The 6,832-nt window shown below is 37.2% G+C and overlaps 1 long non-coding RNA gene across 1 annotated transcript in view; it reads right to left on the bottom strand.

The window, feature by feature from the left end:
* Positions 1–1,103: 1,103 nt before the first annotated feature.
* Positions 1,104–6,832, bottom strand: part of LOC149869098 (uncharacterized) — a 42,181-nt gene continuing 36,452 nt past the window's right edge. The window contains exons 2-3 of the long non-coding RNA XR_016441074.1: positions 3,153–3,478; positions 1,104–1,240 (exon numbers count right to left, since the gene is read on the bottom strand). This is a non-coding gene — a long non-coding RNA (uncharacterized LOC149869098). The remainder of the gene's footprint in view (positions 1,241–3,152; positions 3,479–6,832) is intronic.

The following is a 6,832-nucleotide window of genomic DNA, read 5'->3' as shown; positions in this document are numbered from 1 at the left end:
CAAGGGGGAAGGACATAGCAGCAGCATGGCCTGGCTATCTCTACTTCTCCCAGCACCCCAGACACTGAGCCTCCCAGGTGCACCACTGTTGCCACAGGCACTCAAGTGTTCACTTACATCTCCACTTTTGTTTTGCTAACCACATTCAAAAAGATTTAATCAGTGTCTACTAATTGACTGGTGTTAGTTCAAACTTTCTATTCCAAACTATCCATTCAAAACACATTAGTCATTAATAGAAGTCTTGTTGAATCAGCTACACAAAGCTTCACCAGCACAAAAAGTACTAATGCCTCCAAGGAGAAAACAAAAACAAAGAGACCAGAAAGGGGGAAAAAAGGCTATCAAACCTTATGAGGTAAGGATAGCCGAAAACGCAGACTGTCCATGTGACTGGGTGGGTGGGGTTGTCTATTCACTTCCCTATCGCAGAATCATAACCACAGTTTGAATTTGCTGGGAGTTGAAAGGTTGAGAATAGGAAGGTTTGAAGGGAGAGTGAGTGGAAGGACTCGCATTGATTTCAGTGGCCCTTTGAAAGGGGCTGTGACAAAACACTAAGATTTAATTATTCCTCATTCATTAGAGGTGGCTTCACTGGGAGCCCAGTCTTATTCTCACTGAAGTCCATGGAGCTGCTGCCTGTGTCTTACCATTTTTTAAATGGGAATTTGAGTTTCCCAGTCTGTTTATAAAGAAGGCATATTAGAAGCATAAGAAACAATTGGGTTTCTCAACCCAACGAAGGCTCTGAAAAAATTCAGTCACATATTATGCAAGCTTAGAAAAACCTTGTTTTTCTTCTGCTCTTCTTTATATCCAAAATATCTTTCTTCAAACTACCTTGTGGTTTCTGCAATCCCTTTTAGTCACCAGTGAAGCCATATATGTGGATCCTCTGGAAGGAAAGGTAAACATCAGATAAAGGCAATGATTTGTAAAAATGTAAGCCAATGGAACCAGGACAATATGAAAAAATAATGATTTGGGAAGTACACAGAAATCCTCTCTTTTATTAATGGAAAGAAGCAAAAGGAGACAAGTAAAAGACACTGGGAAGCATCAGGCACCACCATCCAAAAGTTCACTTATCTGCTTATCTGATTTGGACTGATTTAAGAGATGTATGTCATCTGGGGCTCATCACTGTAAACACAGGATACAATCCAACGATGCCCTCCAAATTTTGGGTGGCTCTCGTGGCCAGCTGACCTTTAAGGAAAAGCTTTTGCACTCACACCTGTCAATCACAAATGTCACACAGAAGTGGTTACAGTGTACAAGCCAGTAGGCTATTCAACAAAGAGATAAAGCTAAACTGCAACTAAACAAAAAGCTAACTTCATTCCACAAACCCTTGTCTAGAGATCTCCCATTGAAGTCAATGGGAATGCTGTGTATGGAAAGGGTTAAAAAGTACTGGCTTTTTAGGTTATGCAAAGCACATTAAGCTATGTTAATAATTTAGGCTAGCCTGTTGCCTGTTAATAGCAGAATTAAGTAGGAACAGGGACAATGCTTTTCTTGGCTATTTGTAAGTTAAATAGTTGTATGGGTCATGGAAACTGCATAGAGATTCACCTCACATAAATTTTGTTTGATATTTTTCTACGTTGGGGAGGGAGAAAAATTTCTCCTCATCCAGCCTGTTGAAATTTCTGATTTTATGACTCTCTAAAGTCTCAAAAATAGATCCCTGTCAGCAGAATATCCTTTCAGGTTCCAAATCATAACATTTACATTGAATTACTGGTTAATAAAACAAACTAAAGTAAAGCCACTCTACAAGGAACCTAGCAAATCATATGACCAGAAGGGCAGTTTAATAAATAGTAGCATTTAATCGGTAATTTGATGTCAAATATATGAAATATTAAACAAGATATAATAATCCCTCCAGGAATATGAAAACATTCACATTTCTTAATCTAAAAGTCTCATTGATGAGGCAACAAAATCATTCCACATGCCAGAGGTTGCTTTCTGAATTATGATGTCCCCTATGCCAAATAAAGGAAGGATCTCAGACCTAACAGGAGGCGCACCTTTGTTTTCCCTAGCGGACATCGGCATTTACATTTTAGCCCCCTAGTACAGTCACTCTGCTGCCTCACTCACGATACCTCCTAAATTAACAAATAATACACTTAAGGGATTCCTGGAAGGCTTATTATCTCTTTCGAATATATCATTAGCTCAACATATAATTTCTGACATAATGTGCACAGCCCTTCTGGTAAAGCAAGTCTCCCACAGGTTAAATATGATATCATAGATGTGCCTGGCTTCACAGTATAATTTTCTATCTCTGCAGATATTAAGGCTACATAGAATAGAAGCTTTCTGCAGGCCCTGCATTTTGTGTGCTTTCACAACCAGCAGATCGTGGTGAAATTGCTAGTCCATTAAGTCATCATTTCTATTTGATGGTATAAAAGAAAATGTTGTTTTCATACCCCCATCTTTGGCTAAAAAGAGGTATAATTTCAAGGTTAAGATTCTTGTTTCTAGCCCACTAACAACCCTTCTGGCTGTTTTAGACATCTACATTGCTACAATCATCTTCAAACCACTCATGCACCCCCATGTCATTCTGGTCTCAGTAGTGACAGGAAAGAAAACAAAGAGAGGAGCTGCTGATGGAACAGTTCCCATTGGGAAGTAGCTGTTCCTTAATATGTTTTCAAACTGTCATACTTTGAGTTACAGGTCAAAGGTGTCTGCAGTGCTGAAAATCAGTTAAATTTCCACTCCCTGAGCCTTGTCTACACTAGGAAATTCAACTCGTAGGCAAAAAGCTGTCAGCCGATGGTGCAACTGAAGCAGTGGTAGTAATGATTTAAAGATAAGTGTAAAGATAAAACTAAATCATATATACCTAGTTTCATAAATCTTTCTGGAACCTTGGTCTGCACTCACCCATGTTTCATTTCTGACTTTCAGCAATGCCATGTGTCCTAGCTTTAACTTGCTTTCTATGGGCCAGTTTGAATAACACCAGCTCTGAAAACTTAGTCCAGAATATGTGTTCTTTGAGAGTAGAACAACAGCCCAAAATGAAATGTATTCCTACAAGACATACAAAAAACTAGAACTCCTGGTTCCTACAAGGCATTCTCCTAGTCTAGGGACTTATGGAGTCCAGTACTGACCTCTTGGCCAAGAAGGTGGGGTATGGTTACAAGAGGCAGGGAATAGAGCAGTTCATCACACCTCCTTGGCAGCCTCTATCACTGGGGCTCCTATAATGTCTCAACTAAATTTGAAGTTGTCTTCTTCCCCATTAGAAATCTTGGGAGATGAAGTAATGCAAATGTTGACTCTCCTGAGTAATGTTCAGAAGAAAATATCTGGATGTACTTTCTTGCATCAATAAGAATGTTCTGAGACCATGATCTATTAGATTCTCCTTAGCTTTGGGTAACAATCCATGTCATGATCTTCTCCATTGCTTCCTGGTTGAGTAGCATTCCAGAGCCTGTGACAAATCAGCAGCATATAATTAATATGTAATAGGGGAATACCCATTGCATCTATTTCTGGAACTATTTGTTTCAATTGATGATTTAGAGGACAAGCAAACACATCCATCCATCTATTGGTGCCTTTGTATATGGCCACTTTTGCACTATAAACCAGAGAGACATTGAGCTAAATTCCATTCTAGTGTAACTCCTGATTTCAGCTAAAAGCTGAGCCTTATTTTTAGCAAACTCTTGAGTATAAAGGACTCTATCATGAATTCCATCTATGAGACATTAGACAGGAGAGGCCCGTAATCAGAGAATGAGAATTTGTTAGCAATTTGTGCTTATAAGTATCTGGTAATAGAATTTGTACAAAATAAGTTACTTCTCATTTTGAACAATTATCCCTGTTTGTACCTCATTTCATGAAACAGATGTCATTTTCAGTCTTGGAAGGTCTCATTAAGGGACTTTCAATATGGGAGGCTGATCTCTTCTAACTTTCCCATACCTTAAAAACTTAAATTTCAGGACTTTCATCACAGTTAATGTTTTATAAAGAATGTGAGAGGTGAAAAGCACTATATAAATGCACAGTACTAATTATTAAATTTATTTCATTGGTACAGTTTTCTCTTGTTTCAGGTCATATAAGAAACATAGGCACTCTGACTGTGATGATGAACACTTTAAAAATATCTGTGAATAAAGGTATAGCTATAAATAGGCCCCAGATTTCCATGAATAAAAACCAGCCCCTTTTACTAGGTGACAAGTGTTCTGGCAGACAAAAGTGACAAGGCAGCCGCTATTTGTTTTCACATTTGCTGGTGTCTACTTCTCTGAAGTGCTATGTTATAGCTAAATTATCTTTTCTGCTAGGATTCTGATTGAGAGCTTTTGATATACCTAGGGAAAGTAACTTGCTTTATTAATAGACAATAGCTTTATTACTGACACTATTCACAAATGGTTTCCAGTTAGGTTCAGCTGTCTTATAAAATGACATCTTCACACAGTGACTGAACTAGATAAACGATTCCACACCTGCCAAGGGTTTGATCCTGCCCTCCAAAATGCAGCGTACTTCACTGTTATATCAGCTTGTCAAATCATGTACTGTACATGCTCCCAAACGGGTATAGCATTCAAATCTGAATCATTCCATTTGAGAATGAGCAGCAGATGGCGATCTTGCTTTATGTGTCCAGCTTTACACCATGATTTCCTTTGTGGAAAGTTCAGGTACAGTTTTCCTTTTCACATCCCCCTCCTTTTTTCTACCCACTTTTCCTTCACCAGAATTACACTCCATTTTCTTTAATCAGGTTCATTTACATCCTACAGTGCTGCTTTAGTCTGAAGATAGGCCTTTTTCGTGCATATTTTCCTACAGACAGGGACCAGGGTGAAGATTCAGCAGTGTGTCTGGTTAATAGCACATAGACTCATACCAGTTACTTTATGTAGAGAAAACATTATATTTGCATAATACTTTATTCCCATTGGTTTCCTTGTATGCCCAATTTAATTAGTTTGTAACATTTCAGTAGCATTTTCCTAAGATGTTAATAACATGTTGGGGAGGCTGGGCACGTTTCTGCTAGTCTTTTTACTTTCAATGCTGGCAGACTTTTATCTCTTTCCAGAATTTTGTTCCAGCAGTTGTTTTCATTTGGATGTTTATTTCCGATGCCTTGATGTGTTTCTCTTTTCATTTTACAATTTCTTACACAAAAGAAATATGACGAATAATATAAAAGAAAGCTAATACTTCTGTTCTTCCTTTGCTTTTTTCGCAGTCATTTAGATGTCAAACTAGTTTGGACTTTTTTGGATGTCATTTAATTGGAGAAATATTTGTTTATTTTCTACTGATTACATTATAAATATGAAGCAGCTTTCTGTAGTAATTAAACATTTGATCCTGAAAGGTACTGAGTGTTCCCACTAATATCTATACAGCAACTTGCAGGATTCAGCCCTTGCTGAACTAATTAAACAACTGGGATTGTTTTACATATGGTTTAAGTTGTATAGGCCTGATCCAACAACCCCTTACCAGTGTAGTCCTTCCTCATGAGTATATGTGCGCCCACTGCATCAAGTCAGTGTAAGCAGATTCTTGTGCCTACTTGGAGCATTACTGATTTCAAGAACTGTCAGCCTGAGTAATGCAAGAATTATAAAATGAAATTATTGTGGCTCTATATAGGAAAAGATAGATATTTATCTGTTTGGAACCAGTTGAATGATATTTTTAGGGTGGGAGTGTTCATACATTATGGATTCATAGGGCCCCTTGGTATTACAGCAATGTAAATACTAATAATCAGACCTAAAATGTTAAATATCCATGATACTGTTTTGACAGAACAATTCTGTCATTTTATAAATGTTCCCTCCTTTTGTCTTATTATGTGAAACTGAAATCAAACGATTTAGAGGTGGGATTAGGTTATCCAACCTATTTTCCATGCAAGTGTGCAATCCCCTTACTCCCATGGGACTACTTACATGAGTAAGGAGTTTATGAGCAAGTCCGTTATTTCTTATGCATGTTCTTTATTCAAAGACAGCTGGAAAATGATGCATTCTTCAATGACATATGCATGTTAATATAAATTGTGTACTCTCCACTAATCTAATACTCATGAAATGAGCACATCAATCATGGAAATTAAACAATAACTTCTTACTTGAACAAGTTCTGCAATGAATATATTACAAAAATAATTAAGAGATAATGTCAATTGCATAGAACTTTATCATAGGACAATAGTCTTCATTTGCAAGATTAAAAAAACCAAGACAAATCACAGGCATTTTTCAAAAACAAAACTCACAGGCATGTTTTTTCAAACCATGAGACATTTATTCTTTGGCAACATTTTATTACAATGACACTGTTTCTATTAAATCAAATGATTGATGGATGCTAGGGGCATCTAAGTGACAATTGCTATCTGTAACATTTTTGAAAAGCTGATTGCTGATTAGCTTCAAAAATAAATTTGTTTCTTCTCTTCTTACCAATCAAAAGTCAGCCTGTGGTTTAAAAAAAAAGCACCAATTTTGTAAAGTTGCTATGTATTCCTGAAAAAGGAGATTCATTTTATTTAATCAATTAGCTGTAATGAAATACGATGTATCTCACTGCCCAACCACATTTCTCCAAGTGTCCATAACAAGAGAGTAAAAATCTTATTTTCAAGCCTCCAAACAATTGTGGTAATGTGGTAATCATCAGTTATAGGAAAAGGTGTGGTTGGTTCTATTTTTATCTTGGGTACTTTGCCCATTCACTGAGGCAGGAAACACTGATATTTCCATACCCATTAGGTGACCTGGATTTTGCTGGGTTT

Source organism: Crocodylus siamensis, chromosome 3 (assembly GCF_052110815.1).
Source record: "Crocodylus siamensis isolate JL-2025a chromosome 3, ASM5211081v1, whole genome shotgun sequence".
Lineage (NCBI taxonomy): Eukaryota > Metazoa > Chordata > Crocodylia > Crocodylidae > Crocodylus > Crocodylus siamensis.
The sequence above is the reverse complement of the archived record's forward strand: the minus strand, read 5'-3'. Positions and strand labels throughout refer to the sequence as shown.